Raw genomic sequence first — 25,845 nt, 5'->3', positions numbered from 1 at the left:
AAGAGAGGACGCATGCTGGCTCTAGTGAGGAAGAGGGCCTGTCTCATTCCAGGAGAGCAGAGGACATAGGAGTAGATGAAGTCCAAGGGACGGCAGGTGCGGGGGCATTCAGAGTGGACCATAGTCAATCCTGCATGCAGCAACTGAGGCTGGAGGGAGGAATTTGGAAAGCCAGGCCAAGTGGGTAAAGTGAAATGATCTAATTTACATTTTTTAATAAATTAAATTTAATGGGGTGACATTGATCAATAAGAATACATAGGTTTCAGGTAAATATTTCTATAACATTTGAACTGTTGTGTTGTGTGCCCATCACCCAAAGTCTAATCATTTTCTATCACTGTATATTTGTCCCTCTTTATTCCCCTCCCCGACTTCCTACAATTAAAAAAAATTATTTATCGATTTTGAGAGAAAAAGTGAGAGAGAGACAGATAGACAGGAACACTGATCTAGTCCTATATGTGCCCTGACTTGGGATTGAACCGGCAACCTCTGTGCTTTGGGACAATGCTCTAACCAACTGAGCTATCCGACCAGGGCTACCTGATTTCCATTTTCAAAAGATCACTGGCAGCTGCAGGCAGAGGGATGCTAGCTAGTCTGCAGGACCTTGCAGCAGCCCCCTCACTAAACTAGGGCCAAGCAGATAACTGCTAGGGGAACAAGCCCCAGAGTCTGGATTCTATTCTTGGTCAGACTTCCTCCACAGCCCTCACTAACTCCTACCTGAAACAGGCTGTGCCAACACTGAGCCCGCCGGGCAGGGCTGAGACTGACCTGGGACTGGGGAAACAGCAGCATGCCTAGCTTTTCTTGCTAGGAATAAGAGGACCTCTTTACCTATATGGTTTCAGAAAGGGACTGTCTTATTAATTTTTTTAAAATTTATTGATTTTAGAGAGAGATGAAGAGAAAAACATCAATTTGTTGTTCCACTTATTTACACCTTCATTGGCTGACTCTTGCATGTGTCTTGACTGGGGATCAGACCCACAACCATAGTGTATCAGGACCACACACTAACCAACTGAGCTACCTCCGGCCGGGCCCAGTTCATTATTATTTTAAAGAGATTGTTTTTCAATTTTGGCTCTGGGCACATCTTTAACAAGCACCGTGAAACTCTCACATCTCTCCCACTACCCCATGGTACTGGATCCAGGTTCTAAACCCAAACAACTTCTGGTACGGGGTGCTTTACACGCCCATCTCCTTTCAATCTTCACAGCAACCCCACAAGCAAAATACCGGAACATTAGCCCCATTTTGTTTTTTTAAAGTAAATGAGAAAAGGAAGGCTCAGAGAAATATATTAACTTGTTTAGGGTTATAGGGCTATGGACTCAAGTTTACATGATCCCAAATCCACTTGAACAGGTGGCAAAAACAGGTTTGCCAGCAAGAACAGGTCACTGTTTACTGGAGAACCCGAGGACACGAGGGTATGAGACAAGTCCTGAGGTTACAATGGGCATCTTGTGTTAGGAGCCCGCAGGGGAAAGATCAGCAAGGCCATGCAGTAAAGGCGTGGACAGTTGGCCACAGCTGTGCAGGACACTGGCCTCCCCATGCTTCCTAGACGGCTGGGAATGACCCATTAAGATGCAGGGTGGACTAGGATTTCTTAATGACAGTAAGAGGAACCTTCTAATTACCGAGCAGTCTTAGACTGGGCACTTGAGGAAGGAGCTGTTCCTGCCACCTTCTGCCAGCTGCATGTCTGCAAGGCATAGGAGGAAGCATGTTTTTAGATTCCCACTAGATGAAGAGACAACAACCAGCTCGATGTGAGTGTTCCACATCTGAACCAAGTACAGGGGGTCCTCGGGTTACGACAGTCTTGACATATGACGTTTCGAGTTTACGATGCTCACTCCCATAAAAACTTTAAACAATTGAGACGTGTTTTGGCTTACACTATTAGCATCATACTTACGGACTGCGTGGGTGAACTACTTCGGTTGCGCGCGGCGGGAGAATATGTAGTATTCTTTTTCTGTGGCTTAGTTGTGTTTTTATGTTCTAGATTATGATTTTACAACTGTGATAGGTAAGTGACTTAGGCTAGGGTGTGTTTCGACTTACACCAAAGTTCGAGTTACGTCACTGTTGTAGGAACAGAGCTGTGTCGTAACCTGAGGACCCCCTGTATCAATTACTTGGTCCTCCCCTCAACCAGCCCCTGAGCCTTTACTTGTAAATACTTGCCACTCACTTCTCTAAAGGTAGCCAGAACTATGATATATGAAGACTTGTTAGTGACAAAGCTTGAGATGATTGCCATCACCAACACTTGTCTGGGTCAAAGCTCTGTTCCGAGTGATACTGGTAATGGAGACGATTTCAGCACTTCAAGGAATAACAACAATCTCACCCCTTCAGCTCCTGTGAGCCGTCCTCAGTGACCAGGCTCTATTCTCAGCAGAGGATCAGTGAACAAGTCAGGTCCCTGCCCTCACAGAGTCTACATTTTGGGAGGCGGTAGGTGGGCGGGCCGACAGTCAGATGAACTTGATTGAACTCTGTAGGAGCGGCATGGGGTGGGAGTGAAGGCAGAGAGGCTGCCGTTTTACACTGATGTGAAGAACACCTTGTGTGGAGGTGGCGCTTAAGCTCCAACCTGAAGGGCATTTGGTGAGGAGAGGAAGCGGGACAGGAAGTAAAAAGAGAGGGACTCAGAGAGTCAGCACTCCCAGCAGGCCTCATGGCTTGTCCAGGCCCAGCACGGCTGGCCTACTGTCAGTGCCACATGCTCTATACCCTCAACCATGAGTGCTCTGCCTTGATGTCCTTTCTCCTCTGGCAACATGTACGTAGCAGGTCTTATTTAAAATACCAGGGGCTCCAGGAAACCCAAATGACCTGGGCAAAGTTGGTGCTCTTTTCCTAGACTCCTAGAACATGTAGCTCCACCCTATTACAGCACTTTTAATAGGGTCTGTAATTATCTGATTATATCGCATCTCCAGTGAGCCAAGCCCTCCTTGCAGGCAAAGACTATGCTTTGCTGATCACTGCGGACAGGCTTGGAACGGAGGGTTCGATTGATCTGGGTAAAAAAAGAAAAATGTTATCTTTTATGCCGATAGGGTTGCGCTAGAAAATGAGCTGCAAATTCCTGCCGGCAAGGAGCTTACTCAGGACCCAGCACATTATGCCTCAGTTACTTTGAATTTCTAGGGTTTCACACTAGGCCTGACCCACACAAGGGACTAAATATATGAAAAACTGCAGAGATGAAGGTGGCAGGGCAAAGCATACTCCTCTCCATGCAAAGGCCCCACCACCACTCCAGGGACTTTGCACTCAGGGGGGAAAAAGGGCTCAACAGACTTCTTGGTAAACTGACCCCTGCCCCAAAGAACATTATTTCCTCCTTATTAGGTCTTCATATTTATAATTATGCAAAGTATAATGATGACTTTATGAGAAAATCAAGTTATGTGTAAGACACTTTCAGGTTAATACACTAGGATTTATGTCTTATGGATACAGATTATGTATGTGTATTTCATCGTGGTTCCTTTCTTTGCTCCCTAATTCCCTTCTCCCAATTGAATGTACAACACTGGAAAGGTCAGTTGTTACCACGACGTTAATGGCCAAATGTCTTGCAGATGGTTCTTGAGAAAGTACTGCATATATTTCAATTAAGGTGTTATTTGTTGATTTTCTCCTATAGCTCCAATATGTGGAAATTGATCTCTTCATTTTCGTGAACGGAGCTTCATAAATGGTAGCGTCTGCGAACCTGTGCCTGGAACCTCTAATTTAGAGGGGTCAAGACTGAAAAATCAGAGTCAGCCTGGCTTTCACCTCCCACTCCCCCAGGGACTTTAAGGTCAGTTACCACCTAAGGTCAGACCACAGGTTCCTCCCACCCCCACCAACCAGAACAAAATATCCAATCTGCCTGGGTCTACTTTTCTTACAGAACAAAATTCAAACATTAATTCTTTTAATGCCATCTGGTAATTATCTGAGTGCACCATTTCTTTCCAGAAGCCACACTCTCCTTGCAGGGGATTTCTTTCTTTTCCTCAAAGTAAATAATCTCTCAGAGGCAGGAGAACCTAGATTTCTAAATGCAGAAATTCAAATCTGGGCATGGCCAGGTGACAGCTTTGGGCAACATTCCTGAGGAAAAGATTACTTTGGGAAAGATTTCATACTGTTGATTTTAATGGTCATACACTAACTTACAGGGATTTAACAAAATGTGTGCACTGGAAGTGTACTCTACCGTTTCCATGTACAGAAGCAGAGTTTGAAAAAAGAAATCTCTAAGTCTTACTCTTACAGATTAGAAAGACACTAAGCACTATGGATCCACCATAAGTAGGTGACAAATTGGAACAGGTGGCCTCCAACTTTGGTTTCTGTGCTAGTTAGTGCTGCCCCCTAATGGACAAAAAGTTATAAAGGCACCAGGACCTACTAAGGTTTACACTGCCTGGGAGAGGGCAATGCTCAAGAAACGGACGGGGAAGGCCACAGCTGCCTGCTTTTAACTCTCATGGGGACCAGGACATTTTTTTTTTTTTTTTACAGGTACAGAGAGAGAGTCAGAGAGAGGGATAGATAGGGACAGACAGACAGGAACGGAGAGAGATGAGAAGCATCAATCATTAGTTTTTCGTTGCGACACCTTAGTTGTTCATTGATTGCTTTCTCATATGTGCCTTGACCGTGAGCCTTCAGCAGACTGAGTAACCCCTTGCTTGAGCCAGCGACCTTGGGTCCAAGCTGGTGAGCTTTTTTTTTTTTTTTGCTCAAACCAGATGAGCCCGTGCTCAAGCTGGTGACCTCAGGGTCTCGAACCTGGGTCCTCCACATCCCAGTCCGACGCTCTATTCACTGCGCCACCACCTGGTCAGGCAGGACCAGGACTTTTTTTTTTTCTTTCTATTTTTCTGAAGTTGGAAAACAGGGAGGCAGTCAGACAGACTCCCGCATAGGCCTGACTGGGATCCACCCGGAACGTCCATTAGGGGGCGATGCTCTGCCCACCTGGGGCATTGCTCTGTCACAACCAGAGCCATTCTAGCGCCTGAGGCAGAGGCCACAGAGCCATCCTCAGCGCCCGGGCCAACTATGCTCCAATGGAGCCTTGGCTGTGGGAGGGGAAGAGAGAGACAGAGAGGAAGGAGAGGGGGAGGGGTGGAGAAGCAGATGGGCGCTTCTCCTGTGTGCCCTGGCTGGGAATCGAACTTGGGACTCCTGCACACCAGGCCGACGCTCTACCACTGAGCCAACCGGCCAGGGCTAGGCGGGACCAGGACTTTTAAGATAAAGTGGGAGGTCAGTGCTTACTGGAATATATACAAGATCTATTTTACCTTAATTGAAATAACACAAAAATACCAATTTCTTTTCTTTTTTTTTCTTCTTTTCCAAATGAGAGGAAGGGAGATAGAGAAACAGACTCCTGCATGCACCCCAACCGGGATCCACCCAGCAACCCCCATCTGGGGCCGATGCTCTGCCCATCTGGAGCCATGCTCACAACTGAGCTATTTTTAGCACCTGAGGTAGAGGCTCTATGGAGCCATCCTCAGCACCTAGGGCTGATGTACTTGAACCAATCAAGCCATGGCTGGGATGGGGAGAGAAAAAGGGGGAAGGTGAGGTGGAGAAGCAGATGGTCGCTTCTATGTGCCCTGACCTGGAATCAAACTTGGGACATCCACACACCAGGCAACCACTGAGCCAACTGGCCAGGACCAAAAATACCAATTTGTTTATAGCACTTATTCAAATACTGAAGACTGTTTCTTTCAAATGCCTATTTATGTAATAGAATCACTGGGGTGGCCTGACCTGTGGTTGATAAAGCGTCAACCTGGAAACGCTGAGGTTGCTGGTTCAAAACCCTGGGCTTGCCTGGTCAAGGCACATATGGGAGTTGATGCTTCCTGCTCCTCCCCCCTTCTCTCTCTCTCCTCTCTATAATGAATAAATAAAATCTTAAAATAGAGAATCACTGGGGTGATGTTGGCAACAACCAGGGCAATAATAGGAGATGGACATTTATGTACTAAAAAGAAAAATATCGGAAGGAAGTATGTTAGTGCCGAGGTTCAGAGAGGGGAACTGTTCACAATTATAAAGTTGCGTGGCTGGGGAAGGCCTTTCTGAGAAGGTGTGTTTAAGCAAAGGCTTAATAAAGGCGAAGAAGTGGGCCTTGTGTTGTCAGGGGAAAAAGGATTCCCGGCTGAGTAAGAAGTAGCAAGAAGGCAGAAGGCCAGCGAGAGCTGAATGGAAGGCAGGTGTCTGGGCCTGAGAGGTCATGATAAGGACTTTGTCATGTACCCAGAGCAAGCAGAGGTTAAAGAGGATTTTCTCACCTGACCAGGTGGTGGTGCAGTGAATAGAGCATTGGACTGGGATGCAGACGACCCGGGTTCAAGACCCCGAAGTCGCCAGCTTGAGCATGGGCTCATCTGGTTTGAGCAATAAGCCCACCGACTTGAACCCAAGGTCGCTGGCTCCAGTAGGGGGTTACTCGGTCTGCTGAAGGCCCGCGGTCAAGGCACATATGAGAAAAGCAATCAATGAACAACTAAGGTGTTGCAATGTGCAATGAAAAACTAACGATTGATGCTTCTCATCTCTCTCCGTTCCTGTCTGTCTGTCCCTGTCTATCCCTCTCTCTGACTCTGTAAAAAATTAATAAATAAAATTTAAAAAAAAGAAAGAAAAAAAAAAAAGAGGATTTTCTCTACAAGGACCGCAGTGAGGCTGCTCCAAAGAGCTGCTCTTTGCTGGTACCACTTTTCATGTAGGGTTCTAGAACCTTTGTGCTTCATTCATGGCTTCAAAGGGTGGAAGGGAAGAAGCTGTGACTGTGACTAAACCCTATCCAGCCTGACCAGGCAGTGGCGCAGTGATAGAGTATCAGACTGGGATGCAGAGGACCCAGGTTCGAGACCCCAAGGTCACCAGCTTGAGCGCGGGCTCATCTGGTTTGAGCAAAGCTCACCAGCTTAGACCCAAGGTCACTGGCTTGAGCAAGGGGTTATACAATCTGCTATAGTGCCACAGTCAAGGCACATACGAGAAAGCAATCAATGAACAACTAAGGTGTCGCAACGAAAAACTGATGATTGATGCTTCTCATCTCTCTCCATTCCTGTCTGTCTGTCCCTATCTCTGACTCTCTGTCTTGGAAAAACAAAAACAAAGACAAAAACAAAAACCCTATCCAAAGGGTTTACTGTCTAGTAAATACAACAATACAAGTTTGTGGAAGCAAAGTTATTTACAGCTATGACTTAAAAAAAAAAAATATATATATATATATATATTTTTTGTATTTTTTTCTGAAGCTGGAAACAGGGAGGCAGTCAGACAGACTCCCGCATGCACCTGACCAGGATCCACCCGGCACGCCCACCAGGGGGTGATGCTCTGCCCATCCGGGGCGTTCCTCTGTTGCGACCAGAGCCACTTTAGCGCCCGAGGTAGAGGCCACGGAGCCACCCCCAGCGCCCGGGCCATCTTTGCTCCAATGGAGCCTTGGCTGCAGGAGGGGAAGAGAGAGACAGAGAGGAAGGAGGGGGGGAGGGGTGGAGAAGCAGATGGGCGCTTCTCTTGTGTGCCCTGGCCGGGAATCGAACCCGGGACTTCTGCACGCCAGGCCGATGCTCTACCACTGAGCCAACTGGCCAGGGCCTAAAATATTTTTTAAATTGATTTTAGAGAGAGGAAGGCAGAGAGAGAGAGAAAGAGAAACATCGATCTGTTTCTTTATCTTCCCAGACTGGAGATTGAATCAGCAACTTCTGTGTATACTCTAACCAACCAAGCCATCCAGCCAGGGCCTTACAGTTATGAGTTTTAAACTATGAATTGCAACCCTTTAGTGGGTTGTGAAATAATTTTAATAGATAATGACCAGTTTGTTTTTTAAACTATAACACAAGGGAAGATACTAAAGTGCATTCCACATGTCAGATATTTGTTTTTTAAAACTATTGTTGTGATTATACATACATGTATTTATGTACATTTATGTACGCACAAGTTTATGATAAAATATATTCTTACATTAGGTCACAAAACAGTTTGAAAAGCCATTAACTTAAAATTCATTAATTCATTCAAAAACCTAGTTTCTTTAAAGGATCAGGGAGGCTCTTTCTCATGACAAGAATTCTCAGGGACCACTATGGGGAACTGAAAAATGACCCCATCTTTGGTTTTCCCTGGAAGAAATGCTCTTAGCAAAAATGCATCCTCAAAAATGAGAATCAGGCAGTAAGCAGCACTGAGGACAGCTCAGTAGCAAAGAAATGTATTAGGAAGTGGTAGCTCTAAAAATAGACTATTTCAAACTATCAAAAATAAACACAGCTAGAACTTGGGCAGAAACAAGCTCACACAGACCTGCAAGTGCTACGCCTGCACTTCCTGGACTCTGGGCCTGGCAGGAGTGGCCAGCAAAGCCAGCTCTTCCCTGCTCGACTCCACTGTTACCACGCCCTGGAAGAGAGGCTCCAGACTTCAGGCAAACCAAAGGCTGCCCCTCTCACTCTGGACAGCATCTATATTCTCATGGTGGTAGCTAACAGGGCAGGGGTGCTGGGGGAGGCAGACGCTAAGGGCATGTCACAGTGGAGAACTTGGTGAGAAGGTTCTTCACTGCAGTGTTAACAGGAGAAATGCCATATATTTCTTGGGAGAGATAGACAAGTAGCAGAAGAGGCAATGCAAACCAAATGGAAAGCATTACAGCCAGTGCACATTTCAAATGCTCTGAGGAACAGAGAGAGGTTACCCCAGTTAGCTGAGGTTAGGACAAGAAGAAATCAATAATCTGTCAGCTCCACTCCACACACGCTAAGGAAGAACTGTACTGGCCAGCTCAGTAGCTGTGGCCTAATCACAGCGACCATCCTGCAGTGCTAACAACTGGCCACGAGATGACTGGACCTCTCTCTCTGCGGTGGGCTCCCTTCTCAGATGTGCATCTGGGGACTGACAGCATGTGCTGAAAGGCTGACCTAAGTATCTGTGTGGCAGCTATATCTGTGACTAAAACTAGCAATCTGACTCCTGGCTCAATCTCGTGTAGATCTATCTGGTTTGGGCCAGTGTGAGAACACCCAGGTTCTGGACCAGTACTGTTAAACAGACCCTTGGCCCTGACATTCATTTTCTGTGTGCAGAGAAATCACTGGGGCTGCTACCAGCAGAGGCAGATACTAATACAGTGGCCCTGGGTGGGCCTAGAACCAGCTACTGGGGACACCTTTACAGCTAGTGTACACATCATTTTTGAGAAAACCGAATCAAAGCACTGCCTCCCCGAAAGGAGGCCTTGCCTTGGTGGCTTTCCTCTCGGACAGACATGACTACTCCCTTGGTGATTTGGTTTTCCCTCAAGGGAAGAAAAAACAAATGCTAATTAATGTCTGTCACCCAATAGGCTGCCCAGTGTTCTTCTATGGATTCCTGAGTGTCGAGCACAAACACTTTAGCCACTCCTCTGCCAAACTTAGAAAGAAAGGCCTTCTTTCTGCCCACTTTATCTTAGCCTAGGTCTGACGACACTGAGCCAGTGTCATGTAGGCACAAGAAGCAGGGATACAGGCAATCTCATTGGCACTCCTCCCCACGCCCAGATGGGCAACAAGCTGGGGATTTTCTCAGCTGGGCTTTAAAGTAGGCTGACCAGGTGGGGAGGGAGGCCCTTCAGGTCTGAGGACAGGTGGAAATAGGAAGGAGTCAGGTCATTGGGTGGCAGTGCCGGTTCCAAGGCACAAGTGCAGTTTTGGAGGCACTCTCGACAGCTGGCAGTGGCACCATGCACTCAGACCAGAAGGACGGAGTATTTATAATACCTCTTGGTGGACATCAGATAGAACAGTGGTTTTCAACCTCTTTACACCTTGGGGACTGGCAAAAATAGAATTATTTTGGCTACTGCTAAGGCAGAAATCACCCTGGGAGCCTAAGTGAATCTGACTAAGATCACTGGGTCTGTAATCTTCATACAATATCAGGGTGGTTAACTATTTTGCAGACCGGCATGAACCTTGGCCCTGCAGCTGAAAAACACTGAGATAGAGCAGCTGACAAAGGTTTATGGCCCAGGCTTTTTACCTTATAAGAAGTTTCCAGAGGCAAATGCCTGTAGGCCAGTCGTAGTGGTCTGTTTCTCAGGAGGCAGACTGGTACTCCCTGAGCCTGCACTGCTACCCCTCCCTCACAGACAGTTCACACCCTAGAGCCCAAGAGGTAGGAAATTATAATAAAATGAGAAACCATTTCAAAAGAGGTTTGGACTAGAAGCTGTGTTACACAGGTGAGTAGTCTCTCCAGGGCAGGGTCAGTATGACTAGTAATCATGCTTCCCCAAGTGTTAACCTAACAGAAAAAATGTGGGCATGTGTCTTTAAGTTCTTTGATTAGAAAAGGATTTCTTAAACAAGTCTCCAAAAGCATACATTACAAAGGCAAAACAACTGAACTAAGTTTTATTCTAAGAAGGGCACCAGAGACAAAGGTAACAGATGTGTGACTAACAGGGGTCTCAAACTCGCGGCCCGCCGAACAATTTTGTGCAGCCCGCAGACTAATCCACGGGCTTACTTAATTTGTTCGGCGGGCCGCGAGTTTGAGACCCCTGGACTAGAAGATACTTGGAATACTTAAAACTAAAACAAGCTTGCCTGACCAGGTGGTGGCGCAGTGGATAGAGCGTCGGACTGGGATGTGGAAGGACCCAGGTTCGAGACCCCGAGCTCGCCAGCTTGAGCACGGGCTCATCTGGTTTGAGCAAAAAGCTCACCAGCTTGGACCCAAGGTCGCTGGCTCCAGCAAGGGGTTACTTGGTCTGCTGAAGGCCCACGGTCAAGGCACATATGAGAAAGCAATCAATGAACAACTAAGAAGTCACAACGAAAAAGTAATGATTTTTTTTTCCCTAAATTTTTTGAAAATTTTATTTCTTCATTTTAGAGGGGAAAGAGAGAGACAGAGAGGGAGAGAGAGAGACAGAGAGAGACAGACAGAGGAGATGTGGAGGAGCTGGAAGCATCAACTCCCATATGTGCCTTGACCAGGCAAGCCCAGGGTTTCGAACCGGCGACCTCAGCATTTCCAGGTCGACGCTTTATCCACTGCGCCACCACAGGTCAGGCTAAAAACTAATGATTGATGCTTCTCATCTCTCTCTGTCCCTGTCTATCTCTGCCTCTGTAAAAAAAAGTAATAAATTAAATTATAAATAAATAAATAAATAAATAAAAATTAAAACTAAAATAAGATTACCATCTTGAATGTACAAGGAACTGGTAAAAATCAGGAATTAAAAAAAGTAATAAATCTGATAGAAAAATGGGTTAAAGATATGAGTAGGCAAGTCACAAAGGGAGATGTGCAGCTTCCAAAGTGCCCAGAGAAATGCACATGAAAACACTCTGCACTCCGCAGACTGGCAAAAATCAGGAAGTCGGTGAATGTCAAAGCCTGGTGAGGCTGTGTGTCAAAGGGAACATTTGTGCCCAGCCACCCCTCCCAGGGTCACTTCCCCGGGAAAACAAAACACAGGCCCATGGGGAGGTACTGGGAGTGTACGGCAGCAGAGAGGGCGCACTGGTACACAGGAACGGACGCTGAGATGGAGAGCAGGTCAGAACATTCACACAAAGCAATAGAGCAGTATTTTTCAACCAGTCCACAGACCGGTGACTGAGAGCCACTGCAACACAGACAGACTTCCAAAAGGGCTCAAGTAAGACGGGTCTTGACTCCCATGGCATGCCCTGAAATGGAGAGCACGACTGACTGATTTGCAGACTTGGGTTCCAGCCTTCACCAAGACTAAACACACTGCCTGTACACCAGGAGCTCCAACTGCTATCACTGCCCCACCCTCCCCAAGATAAATAGGTGTGGGACAACTAGATTAACCTTTATGTTTGTAAATCAAAATACAAAGTACTGCCACCAGGGCAGAAGCGGGTGTATTCGGGGGAGTCTTTTTCATCAATGTTTCTATTTTGGTTAGGGTGCCGACAGAACGGGGCTGCCCGTGATTCATTTCACAAGGAAATGTGCGTTGGGGATTCATTTCATTGACTTGGTCTAAAAATGACTCAAGTATTAGACTACTTCAAAGAAACTCTGGATAGTTAAAAATCAAGATAGTAAGGATTAGCACATACTCAGAGCAATGGGTTCTGATGACTATAAGAGGACCTGTGGAATCTGTGGTAGTGGGGTACATTTGGCTCCGTAATTTCTTGGACAGCTTTACAGATATTAGGACTTCTAATTTCTTTTTTTTTTTTTTTTTTGTATTTTTCTGAAGCTAGAAATGGGGAGAGACAGTCAGACAGACTCCCGCATGCGCCCGACCAGGTTCCACCCGGCACACCCACCAGGGGGCGATGCTCTGCCCCTCCGGGGCGTTGCTCTGTTGCGACCAGAGCCACCTAGCGCCTGGGGCAGAGGCCAAGGAGCCATCCCCAGCACCCAGGCCATCTTTGCTCCAATGGAGCCTCGGCTGCGGGAGGAGAAGAGAGAGACAGAGAGGAAGGAGAGGGGGAGGGGTGGAGAAGCAGATGGGCGCTTCTCCTGTGTGCCCTGGCCGGGAATCGAACCCGGGACTTCTGCACGCCAGACCGACGCTCTACCACTGAGCCAACCGGCCAGAGCCTAGGACTTCTAATTTCTTAACTGTCTGGGATAAAATTCTTAGAGTGGAGGGAGCATAATTCATTCTTTTCCTGATGTCTCAGTTCTGGTCTTATTCAGCACCCTGAGCTATAACCAGGAAAGCCACTGGAGACTTACCAAGATATGTGGCCAATCAGTCCCTACCCCAAATGTCTCCAGGCCACTGGGCCCCAGGAGTCCTCATGTTTGTTTTGGACAGGATGCTTCTTCCCTGCTTCTAGGTGACTCCTTTTTGCTGCTGTTTCTGTGCTTGCCCAATGTACTCCCTCTTTTTTCCCCACCTATCTTTGAAGAAGCTGAAGAACAAACTGATCTGAAGGCAAATTGCTAGGGGTCACTATTGCAGCGGGGGACCAGCTACATTACGAGTCTGGTCTGAAGCCCAGGTGTCGTTAGACTCACCCTAATTTTTTAGCGACCATGGTTTATAAGAAGTTGTCAGTGTGTTTTTACGGAGCCCCTTGTCAAGAAAGCAAAGCTGAAAAAGAAGACATTATGGAGTAGTATCTGGACTGTACCAGCAACGCACATTTCCTTATGAAATGAATCATGTGCAGCCCGTTCTGTCGGCACCCTCTCACGTAAGGAGGAGGGCCTTGCCCACCCACAAGAAAGCTGAAACGGTCCACAAACGACCCCAGATCATTAGAAACTGCAGTTTAACATGATTCTACTCAAATAATCTCATTATCTCACCTCTTCAAAACAGGGACATTTTTGTAGTAACGTTTGTTTTCTCCTCAGGACTCAAGAAGAATGAAGTTTCCTGAAGCAAACAAGGTAGGTTTAGCCTGACCTGTGGTGGCACAGTGGATAAAGCATCGACCTGGAAGTGCTGAGGTTGCCGGTTCGAAACCCTGGGCTTGCCTGGTCAAGGCACATATGGGAGTTGATGCTTCCTGCTCCTCCCCCCTTCTCAATCTCTGTCTCTCTCTCTCTTCTCTCTCTCTCTCTCTCCTTTCTAAAATGAATAAATAAAATAAAAATAAAATCCAAGTCTTAAACTCTTAAAAAAACCCAAAAAAACAAGGTAGGTTTAGATTTCATGTGGTAGGTTTGGGAGATGTGGCTTGAGCCTGGCAGAAAGGCAAGGAGCACAGTGAGAGGTGAGCTAGACACCAGATGCGGAAAGCTGTGGCATGTAGCTGGCATTTAAAGAAAGGCCCGGAGGAGATCACTTGAAGTGAGTGGGGACAGATGTGCAGGGGCATAGTCAGAGCCCAAGGGCGCTCCAGGAGTGGTGTGCAGGGCAGACAGGAGGAGGAAGCATCTGAGTGGTCAGGTTCTTTAAGGTACTAGGGTGGGTTTCTAAAATGGAAAGATGACAAATGAAAGAGAGTGCAGGGAAAACTGATATGCAACTTCTGTGTTTTGGGCTAGTTAATAACACAATACCTATCTCTCTGCCTGGAGACTGAGACACATTCTACTTGCACTTCTCTCTGGTTAAGTCTTGTAAAATTTGAGATAGAATTTCTGCCATTTTGAGTTCCCAGAGTGATAGGAACCCAAAGTCCTGCTAGTGCAGGGCTTCCTGGAACCGAGAGAGATATAAGTTACTGGCTTAACTTTGAGCCCCATTCAACCACTAGGTAACACTCAGGTAATTCTTGGCTCAAATTTTGTTAATTACTGATGGGTCAGAACTGCAACATTTATATAAGGTAAGATCACAAGTTAACAGCAGCTTCCTGGAGCCACAAACTTTGGCTATACCTTACAAAATGGAACCTGTAGGTGGGTGTCCAGTTGCAGTGCAATACTACCTGTCCAGTATTGCTGGTTTTACACAGGTTATCTATATAGTGTGTGTGTGTGTGGAAAGAACACAGCCTCCATATAATCGTTAAAATTAGTTGTTACAGTTCATGACTATTTTTGATATTGAGATTTGATAACAACTTCTAGAAAACTTGGGAGCAGGGGAACAGGTTCTTGAAGGAGGGGTGGGAGTGGAAAACAGCCTAGGAGAGCATTCAAGTAGGCCAGGGAGAAAAACAATTCTTCACATCATTTTTCTACAGGGGCTGTTTTTCAACAGGCCCTGTATGGTGGCATTTTTTATCATCTTGATAGCCTCCCTGCCAACCCTGCTTGGCCTGCTCTTTCTCCAATGACATTTTTTCCCCCTTCCAGAACTGCACTTTCTGGGGAGGTAGAGGCCACATGAAGGGCTTTCCCTTGCTGGGTCTGCTGTCCTTTCCCTTGAATGTGGCCCCCACTCACTCTATGTTGGACCTCTGGGACAATGCAATCTAATTTCCTTCTGCTTCCTGTTCTTGAGACAGACACACACATTCTATTGGGAGGCTTTTATGGCTCATCACACAGGTTACACACATTGAAGAAAAAAATGACATATAGGAAGTTAAGTTTTCAGAAACTCAATAGTAATGGTTTCAGGGCTGGTGAGTGGAAAATCCCACTGGATTTCCTTCTACTTTTATTATTTTTAATGTTTATTTATTGATTTTAGTGAGAGGAAGAGAGAGAGACAGAGAGCCAGGAACATTGATCTGTTCCTGTATGTGCCCTGATAGGGGATCGAACTGGCAATCTCTGTTTTGGGAAGATGCTCTAACCAGTCAATCTATCTGGCCAGGGCTATCAAAAACATCTGATTACAGAGAAATTAACCAATGTAGTATATACTACTATATAGTACCTACCACTGACCCCAAAACATGTGTAATCCCCATCCCAAACTTTTCATTAGTACCTTCATGTTCAAAAACTCAAAGGTGTGCTTGCTTCGGCAGCACATATACTAAAATTGGAACGATACAGAGAAGATTAGCATGGCCGCTGCGCAAGGATGACACGCAAATTCGTGAAGCGTTCCAAAAAAAAAAAAAACAACACCAAAAAAACCCAAAAAACCTCAAAGGTAATTTTGGAAGCAGAAGTCAACTAAGGTGTTGTAAATGGGTCTGTAACACAGAATGTTGCAAATGTGACTTTCCTCTCACCTTTTTCAAGCTGTCTCTCAGCTTTAATCTGCAGGTCCAATTCTCAGTTTCAGTTACGTGGCCTACTGGGGAAATGGTGTATGCTGGCCATATAAAGAACCCAGCTATAGCCTTTCCTGAGGGCAAGAGTCCTGCCAGAAAGGGAGAGCTGAATGTCTACCCAACAGGAGCTACTTGTGCCTCCTTTCCATGCCTACATGACTATAAGGCTTACAGTGATTTCTGTGAATACCTGGCACTTGGAGAACTGCCAGCGGGTGTCCTGCTCTGGTGTGTTGCTGGTATCTTTGTTTTCATTTTTAATTATTTCTTTAGAGCAATGGCTCAAAATAATAGCAGACGGACAACAGGCTAAAGCTTTACAAGAAGCCATTTGCCTCTGCCAGCCTCCCCAAGCTCCGCTCTACTCCACTCAGGCTGAGCAGGGTGCTCTGTTTGCTCCCCGGTGAAGGCTGGATAACCTGGAAACACACAGAGGACACAGGTGCTAATACTCAAACAGATTTGGTTTTGGCTCCACTGTAAGCCCAATTACAACCGTTCTTGCTTTATACTATTTTCCAACTGAATCAGACATGCTAAAAAAGACATATTACTTGGCACAGTCTTCACAAAACAAAAGATTTCTGGACCAACTGACTACAGGCACTGTGCCTCCACAAGGAAAAGGGAGATATCAGGGAATCAGCTCTTCACCAGCATCACGTATCCGTAACTATTATTACTCTTTGTATTATCTGTATTGCTTTGAGTTGCTGGTTTGATTTTTTTTTAAAAAGTGAAAAAAAAGTGCCTCGCTATAAGAAAAAGAGTCTTTTAAGTTAGGTGACTAAAATTATTATGTAAAATGTATACTAATAGAAAAGGGCTTGGGCAGAGGCTATCAGTTTCTGCACTAGATGGCATTTTAGTCATCTAATATCATGTTTGCTTTAATATATCCTGCTTCTCTTACTATATGCCAGAAACAGGTCCCAGCAAGGTACACACTATATCATATTTAGTACTTAGTAAAGTAGGTGATATTTATCATTGGCTCCATCTTATACAGAGAGATAAAGAAGCTGAGTAACCTGCCCAAGGATCCAGTCTAAATCGGTGAGGCGTTATTTGAAAGCAGGCCATATGACTCCAGAGTCCCAGCCTTAGATATTTATTGTATTATTTTCTCAACTCTAAGATTCCATGAATCTTTGATTTAAAAAAAACTTCACTTGTTATTTTTTGGAGATTACAACAGGATGTAGTTTAGATATATATGGATAATTAAAACAATTTTTTGAAATGCATAATCTGGAAAAAAAATAAAGTCAAATACTCCATATGAATGAAGAGCCTATGGAACGGCAGAAGATACAGATGACGTCTAAAAACACTTTATCCAACACCCTCCATCACCCACATTAGAAGAGACCTGAACACAGAGAGACACATGGACGGGCGCTCACAGAGGAAAGGCTGTGAGGTGCCATGAGAAAGCAGCCATCGGCTCCTTTGATGTGTTGTAGAACTGTATACCTGAAACCTGTACAATTTTGTTAACCAGTGTTATCCTAATAAATTAAAAACAAAAAAACACCCAAGCATGGTGACTGACAGTTGCTAAGCAAAAGTGAGAATTCAGTTCGCCCAAGGTTTTAAATAGAAGAAACCAGAAACCTGGAATTTTACATAAAAATCTAGTTTTATATACTGGTAACTAAAATAGTTTTTAATGTTGGTGAGGACTAAACACACGTGGCTCTGAGCTGGACATGGTGTGTGTGTGACCACTGTAGAGCTTCTGGACTCGCACTTTATGGACCGGGTCCAGGACTGGATACAGCTAGGGGTTGTTCACTGGAACCAAGGAAACATCCAGAACCTTGGCTCTTTAGTTTAGGTCTGTTTGCACATACATCCACTGAACTGCTACACTCACCGGATGGTCCTCTTTGTCCTCCCCCGCCCCCCTTTTGAAGAGGTATCTAGGTAGTTTTGCTTAGCCACCAAGAGAATATTCCTCTTTTACTTTCCTCCCCCTTCACACCCCTACCCTACCCCCACCCAAAGACAAGTACAAGAGTCCTGGTTACTATGGCTCGGAAAAGACCCCTTTGAAAAGGGCTGTCTTCTTATGAGCAGACGTCGTTGGGGAGCAGTGGCATCTACTCCTCATGACTAACTCACTTGTTCATTCAAACAAATGCTATGCCAGGTCCTTAGCAGGTGCCAGTTAAAAAGAGACGGACACTACAGTGGGGGACAAGGAAGAAGGTGGTTCAGGGGTTCTAGGTGCTCAGGGGAGGGTTAGGATGGGGCCTGGGAAGGCTGCACAGAAGAGAGAGACAGTCTGGCTGAGGCTCTAAGGTTGAGGAAGTGTTGCCCAGAAGAGCGTGGAGGGTGTAGCAAATACAAACGTGGAGATGGGATAGAGCCTGGCTAGCACAGAAACTCAAGGAGTGTGTGGCTGGAACAGGATGCTGGGAGAAGGAACGCATGGCAGGGAGGAGCCTGAAAAGGCCAACCAGAGCCCGAGCCAGACATGTAGGGCCTCCTACGAGCATCCTGAGAGCCAGAGGCAGCTACTGGAGGGCTTTACACAGAAGATAATACAGCAGAGTTTGTTCTTTAGGAAGACCGCTTCAGAAGCAGGAATCCAATTAGGAAGCTGTTGTGAAAACCCAGGCAAGAGTGCAGGATGGAAGATGGGATGTGAGAGAGGAGAGGCGGAAGAATGGAGATGAGGCTATGGGGAGAAGGGAGGGTGGGGGTCTAGGATGGCAGTTGAGAAGCCAAGGCCCTTCAGGACATGTGGAGCATGTGTCTTTGCTTGGACACGCTAAGGTGCTGTTCTGGCCAGAGGTGCTTGAGTTTATCTCTCTGTATTCTATCGCTTGACCTTTGGTCAGAAAATCTACAGAAGTGTTGAAATACCATGGGCCTTAGCCTAAAAAGCTACAGTTGCCTGACCTGTGGTGGTGCAGTGGGCAGATCATTCAACCTGGAATGCTGAGGTCACCAGTTTGAAACCCTGGGCTTGCCTAGTCAAGGCTCATATGGGAAGCCATATGAACTGGATATGGTGTATCTGTGTGTGTGAACACAAAACAAAGCCAACAGTACAAGTGTTGACAGCAGGTGCAAGAGGTACTGCTCTGAAACAAGGTAAGCCCCACTTGCAGCAGAGCCAGTGAGCCCACTCCCTGTAGCCCTGTCCACACTGCACACATGGCGCAGTCAGCTCCAGACACACTGCCTCAGTCCTGTCTGCCCAGCTCTGTGGCTACCTTAGCTTCAGTGGCACTCTTGGAACACAAATGGCACCCTGGACACCCTGAGAGGCACAGGAGGTAGACAGGCGTACAACTGGGAAGAGTAGCTTTGAGCCAGAAAAAGCCAGTCCAATATAAGCCCTGATTCTCTTGGAAGAATGGCACTTCAGGCCTAACAACTGGGAAAGAAATACGGGACTCAAACAGTATGGGATGAGAACTGTGACATACAGAAGACTACCGGCCTTCTTTGGGTCTCAGGTTCATAGTGCTTCCCCTCCAGCCATTGTCCCATGCTACTATTTCAAGCTGACCTTGGGCCTATGACCAGGTGTGTGTTCAGCTGGGGTGCTCCAAAAGAGGACCAGTCAATGCTGGATATAATCTCATCCCAGGCCCATATTTCTGGTGGTTAGGGGTTGTTTGTGTTTTTTGTTTTTTTTTTTGTTTTTTTTACAGAGACAGAGAGTGTGTCAGAGAGAGGAATAGACAGGGATAGACAGGAATGGAGACAGATGAGAAGCATCAATCATTAGTTTTTCATTGCACGTTGCAACACCTTAGGTGTTCATTGATTGCTTTCTCATATGTACCTTGACCGTGGGCCTTCAGCAGACCGAGTAACCCCTTGCTGGAGCCAGTGACCTTGGGTTCAAGCTGGTGGGCTTTTTTGCTTAAACCAGATGAGCCCGCGCTCAAGCTGGTGACCTTGGGGTCTTGAACCTGGGTCTTCCACATCCCAGTCTGACACTCTATCCACTGCGCCACTGCCTGGTCAGGCGGGTTATTGTTTCTTTCTTTTTTTATTTTTTTGTATTTTTCTGAAGCTGGAAATGGGGAGAGACAGTCAGACAGACTCCCGCATGCACCCGACTGGGATCCACCCGGCACGCCCACCAGGGGGCGACACTCTGCCCACCAGGGGGCGATGCTCTGCCCCTCCGGGGCATCACTCTGTAGAGACCAGAGCCACTCTAGCGCCCGGGGCAGAGGCCAAGGAGCCATCCCCAGCGCCCGGGCCATCCTTGCTCCAATGGAGCCTTGCTGCGGGAGGGGAAGAGAGAGACAGAGGAAGGAGAGGGGGAGGGGTGGAGAAGCAGATGGGCGCTTCTCCTGTGTGCCCTGGTTGGGAATTGAACTCAGGACCCCTGCACGCCAGGCCGACGCTCTACCACTGAGCCAACCGGCCAGGGCTGGGTTATTGTTTCTTAAAAACAAAACAAAACCAAAACAAACCAAACCGTATTAAATGACTGTCTTAAATCTAATTAGTGGCCTAATTTAAATAAAACACCACTGCAGAAAACACATGTGCACGCATACATGGACTTCCCACCCACTTTTAGGGCATGTCAACATAGCTTATATAGTGTGGAAATTATATTATTTTGTACTGCATTATTTCTAAACTGTCAAGGTGTTCATTTCAGAGCAAAGATGTGTTACTTAGAGACTGCTGAAAACACTGCCACGCGTCAATCAAGGGGTCACTAATTATCCTGTTTCCCCTTGCCTCTGAACACTAAGGCAAGGCAGAGCCCCCTACATTCACTAAAGGTGAGCTAAGTATTACCCACTGCAGGATGTGATTGCTAATGACATATTTGCATTCTTTTACATTCTTGAGATTCCTCTAAGCTTTCTACTATAAAGGAGGGGGAAAAAAAAGGGAAATCTCTTTATAAATATAACAAAAGAGAATGAAATATAAGGTCCAGCCCATGATTCAAAGGCCCATTCTAGTTTTGGTAGATTGTAGTAATAGCAAGCACTCATACAGACATTGTTCTAAGCTAGCAATCAATCAATCATAGCTATACTTAGGATACTCAATTTAGAAAGAAATTACTAAGAATCAAGCCTGCTGACCTGTGGTGGCGCAGTGGATAAAAGCGTCGACCTGGAAATGCTGAGGTCGCCGGTTCGAAACCCTGGGCTTGCCTGGTCAAGGCACATATGGGAGTTGATGCTTCCAGCTCCTCCCCCTTCTCTCTCTGTCTCTCTCTCCTCTCTCTCTCTCTGTCACTCTCTAGCCCTCTCTCTCTCCTCTCTAAAAATGAATAATAATAATAATAAAAAAAAGAATCAAGTCTGGAATCTGGCCATTCAATTGTTAATACTAGGGGTTCTGAGCCAAACAGCTTAATACTGTTCCGGCATTTAATGCCCCCAGTCCTGGGAGTGCTGCTCAGGATCTCCCAGGACTCTGCCCAGGGGGTAGGCCTGGTCATACATGCAGAGATCATTAAGGTTACTGAATCAGGACCCAGTAAAAACCAGGGCAAGAGGATACTGGAATGTGAAAGAGTTGGGTAAACGATTTCTTGTTCCTTTCACAGTTTCTATAGGGGCCAGTGGGTTCCTCTTTTTCATACAAAGGCACACAGCCCCATGCCCCACCCTTAATGCAAGATCACTTATGACTATCAGTCATCAGATTCTGCAACTGTTTTTCTATACACAACTGTGATTTCTACCTTCCACACAACTCCTGTCCTGATCTCGGGGTTGCTGGAGTTTCCTCTCAGTTCAGCGATGAACACTCCAGGGTGGGCTTGCTTGGGAACTGGCAAGCACGCCAGTAAAAGCAGGATTCTACTCTTATTTGTGAGGCTCTGGGGCCCTCTGCTGGCTGCCTGCTGCAACTGTTACCTTCTCACTCTAGACCAGTGGTAGTCAACCTGGTCCCTACCGCCCACTAGTGGGCGTTCCAGCTTTCATGGTGGGCAGTAGCAGAGCAACCAAAGTATAAATAAAAAGAGAGATTTAACTATAGGAAGTTGTTTTATAAAGATTTATTCTGCAAAACTTAGCAAAAATCCGACATAAAGTACTTGGTAAGTAATTATTATATGCTTTAACTTGCTGTAACTCTGCTTTATAAATTTGTCACCTTTAGTCACTTTTGTAGCATTCTTTAGAAGATTCTTGGGTCCACCACCCTTTGAAGCTACACAAATCCTATCTCAGGTCTGAACTTGCTTTTGAGCTTGGTCTTTTCAGTTTCTGTTCTGTATCTGTTTTCCACTGGTAGAATCAGGATTGAGGAGTGGCGTTTGAGATACAAAAGTGGGTGGTAGGTATAAAAAGGTTGACTACCCCTGCTCTAGACCCACGAGAAAACTGCACTTTCCTTGTTGTAAAATCTGTATTGTACCTGAGTTGTGTGCTGTTATTCAGATGCACTGATGAGCCAGCTCTGCCATTACCTGCACTCAAGTGTTTCTTGTTACCACACCTAATGTCAGGAAATCTATTATTATTTGGGACCAGAATCTAAATTCTAATCCTGTTTTATTTTCCATCATTTATGTAGAGCAGGGGTAGTCACCTTTTTATACCTACCACCCACTTTTGTTTGTTTGTTTGTTTGTTTTGCATTTTTCTGAAGCTGGAAACAGGGAGAGACAGTCAGACAGACTCCCGCATGCGCCCGACCGGGATCCACCCGGCACGCCCACCAGGGGGCGACGCTCTACCCACCAGGGGGCGATGCTCTGCCCATCCTGGGCGTCGCCATGTTGCGACCCTCCTGGGTGTCGCCATGTTGCGACCAGAGCCACTCTAGCGCCTGGGGCAGAGGCCACAGAGCCATCCCCAGCGCCCGGGCCATCTTTTGCTCCAATGGAGCCTTGGCTGCGGGAGGGGAAGAGAGAGACAGAGAGGAAGGCGCGGCGGAGGGGTGGAGAAGCAAATGGGCGCTTCTCCTATGTGCCCTGGCCGGGAATCGAACCCGGGTCCTCCACACGCTAGGCCGACGCTCTACCGCTGAGCCAACCGGCCAGGGCTCCTACCACCCACTTTTGTATCTCTGTTAGTAGTAAAATTTTCTAACCGCCCACCAGTTCCACAGTAATGGTGATTTATAAAGTAGGGAAGTAACTTTACTTTATAAAATCTATAAAGCAGAGTTATAGCAAGTTAAAGCATATAATAATAATTACTTACCAAGTATTTTATGTCAGATTTTCACTAAGTTTGGCAGAATAAATCTTTATAAAACAACTTACTCTAGTTCAATCTATCTTTTTATTTATACTTTGGTTGCTCTGCTACCGCCCACCATGAAAGCTAGAACGCCCACTAGTGGGCAGTAGGACCAGGTTGACTACCACTGATGTAGAGTTTTTTTTTTTGTATATTTCTGAAGTTAGAAACAGGGAGGCAGTCAGACAGACTCCCGTATGCACCCGACCGGGATCCACCCGGCATGCCCACCAGGGAGTGATGCTCTGCCCATCTGGGGCGTTGCTCTATTGCAACCAGAGCCATTCTAGCGCCTGAGGCAGAGGCCATAGAGCCATCCCCAGCACCCGGGCCAAATTTGCTCCAATGGAGCCTTGGCTGCGGGAGGGGAAGAGAGAGACAGAGAGGAAGGAGAGGGGGAAGGGTGGAGAAGCAGATGGGCGCTTCTGTGTGCCCTGGCCGGGAATCGAACCCGGGAATCCTGCACGCCAGGCCGACGTTCTACCACTGAGCCAATTGGCCAGGGCCGATGTAGAGTATTTTTAAGGGGTGTGTGTATGTGAATAAACACCTACCATTAGCTTTTTTACTGGCGGAAAAACCCATCCTTGGCTTCAAACAAGTGTCACATTGTATAGCTATAGAGAAATGACTGGATTACCATCTCTCCAATAGCTTCTCAACTTCTGGGAAGAAAATCACTAGCCCTGTTCTGGCACACATCACTCTCTAGCTAATTCCAAGGGTTGTCTCAAAGCTCGAGGGTCAGGCAGGACTGTAAGCACCAAGGACAGGTGTACTCCTCCCTCCTTTAGCTACTGATTGACCACGTCAGAACCTTTCTCTGTCCTTCTCACTTAGAAGTGTCAATGACAAATCCTGCACCTCAACTTGGGACAATTTTCTGTCTGGCACACTGGCCTATGCCTCACTGGTCATAGCTTACCTAAGACATAGACAGCACTGGTCAACTCTGACACTTAGGTCACAGAGTCCAATCAAACGCCACTCCTCAATCCTGATTTTACCAGTGGAAAACAGATACAGAATAGGAGCAGAAAAGACCAAGCTCAAAAGCAAGTTCAGACCTGAGATAGGATTTGTGTAGCCTCAAAGGGTGGTAGACCCAAGAATCTTCTAAATAATGTTACAAAAGTTACCAAAGGTGACAAACTCTGAGGCAACAGCAACCTAAATGCCTTGATGGAACATATACTTGCACACTCATGATGATGATGGCTTCACAGGCACATCTGTCAGCTCTGGTTCTTCTCATGCTGTTTCTTCACCTCAGCAGCTGCTCTCCTCATGGCAGAGCTAATCAAGAAATGCCTGCACTTGAAATACCAGCAAATGTCCATGTGGAGAAGGCCAACTGAGACCACAGTGGGTGCCATGCTGCCAGGACAAACTGTGTTTGTGTATTTTTCCCCTTTCTTAAATTGCAAAGCAGTCAGATTCTGTACCTATGTGCTGATCCACATTTGATTCTGCTCAAATCTGAACTGTAAAAACTCCTATTTTTTTTTATTCCTTTGGAATCATCACAAATGAGCCCTTCACAGGAGCCAGTGTCCCTCTAGAAGGGCAGCTGGCCATGCAGCATGTGTTACTGTTCAACCTGGGGCTAAAGAACAGGCAGCATTTTTCCTTTTAAAGTAATCAGCATGTACCGGAGGAAAAATAACCATGTGAAACCCTTTGGAAGGAAATTTGGAATTGTTTGGAGATTCTTTGAAAAATGTGATTATCTTGGACCCTGGAGTCCTACTCTAGGGATCCATCCTCAGGAATAACTCTACAAAAGAAAAGGCTTTATGTAGAAAAGCTGTGCACTATATTATTTGCAGCAGCAAAAAAGGAAAACACCCTACATTTCCAACTCAGGGGTGTATGTCATTTTATCTGTTTGATAAATGACAGTCATGTATGACAGAGGTTTACAAACTGTTTAAGAATGCAGAAGGCACTTGCATCATGCTGAGAAAACTAACCAACCAACCACCCAACCCACCCACCCATCCAACCAACCAACCAACCAACCAAAAACAGGGCACAACATTGTCCACATGGAATTACAATCATATGGCAAAAACCAAATGCCAGACCACAAGCTAAAGCTGCAGCATCACATGGAGGTAGAAGGAGCAGGGGACAGGGGACCAGAGGAATCTGTGTGACTCTAGGTAAACCATGCCCTCTGCTCCCTCATCAATAAAAATGGGGAAAACAAGAACCTGATAGGATTTCTGTAACAATAAATGGGAAATGTATGTGCTCAATAAATGACAGCAGTGACTGAGAGATGGGCAGTGCTGCCACAATCCGCACTATACCTAAGGTAGGTGCCAGAGGCACATGGGCATCGTGATCTTAACCATTTCACTAGAACTTACCAGACACGCTGGCCTCAATTCTGGCCCTGCAATTCTTAGGTGTGTAAACAAGTACATAAACCTGACTCCCAGTGCTTCCGTCTGGTAAAATGGGGATAATGCCACTGCCTCTTTTAGGATCACTGTACTCTAGGACAGGGAATAGTTTTTAAAGGGCTTGGCACAACAGCAGATAATCAACGAGTCATGCAACTACTATGGGGGGTGAGGCAGCAGTTAGATCAATGTCTTGGGATAAAATTGTAAAAAGCTCATGATGAACTGAGCAGACTTCACAGCCTGGTTACTCTGTCCATTGTCAGGGATAAAAGACAAGATTTTTCAGCTTCATTCTAGATGACAATAGGGGTAGCATTTGTTTAAAGAAATACTGTTAACATTATGTACGATGATAGGACAAGGTATATATTGTAAGGAGGCTGGCCATGGCTGACTTATAAGGCCTAGATCAAGTAGATGGTGATGTGTAAAGAACAAGGGGCAGAAAAGCAATTCCATCTTGTCAGTAGCTGGCACTGATCCGTGATGGCTGAACATGAGTTTACATTAGCTGGGCTTTCTAAGCTGAGC

General features: G+C 46.1%; 1 protein-coding gene and 1 non-coding gene across 4 annotated transcripts in view; one reads left to right on the top strand and one right to left on the bottom strand.

Annotated features, from left to right (window-relative positions):
• RNF216 (ring finger protein 216) overlaps positions 1-25,845 on the bottom strand; it is a 178,391-nt gene that overhangs the window by 41,466 nt on the left and 111,080 nt on the right. The window lies entirely within an intron of this gene.
• On the top strand, positions 15,434-15,540 carry LOC136336941 (U6 spliceosomal RNA). The gene has a single exon (XR_010731675.1). It is a non-coding gene; the product is annotated as a U6 spliceosomal RNA (small nuclear RNA).

Source organism: Saccopteryx bilineata, chromosome 4 (assembly GCF_036850765.1).
Source record: "Saccopteryx bilineata isolate mSacBil1 chromosome 4, mSacBil1_pri_phased_curated, whole genome shotgun sequence".
Taxonomy (NCBI): domain Eukaryota; kingdom Metazoa; phylum Chordata; class Mammalia; order Chiroptera; family Emballonuridae; genus Saccopteryx; species Saccopteryx bilineata.
The sequence above is the reverse complement of the archived record's forward strand: the minus strand, read 5'-3'. Positions and strand labels throughout refer to the sequence as shown.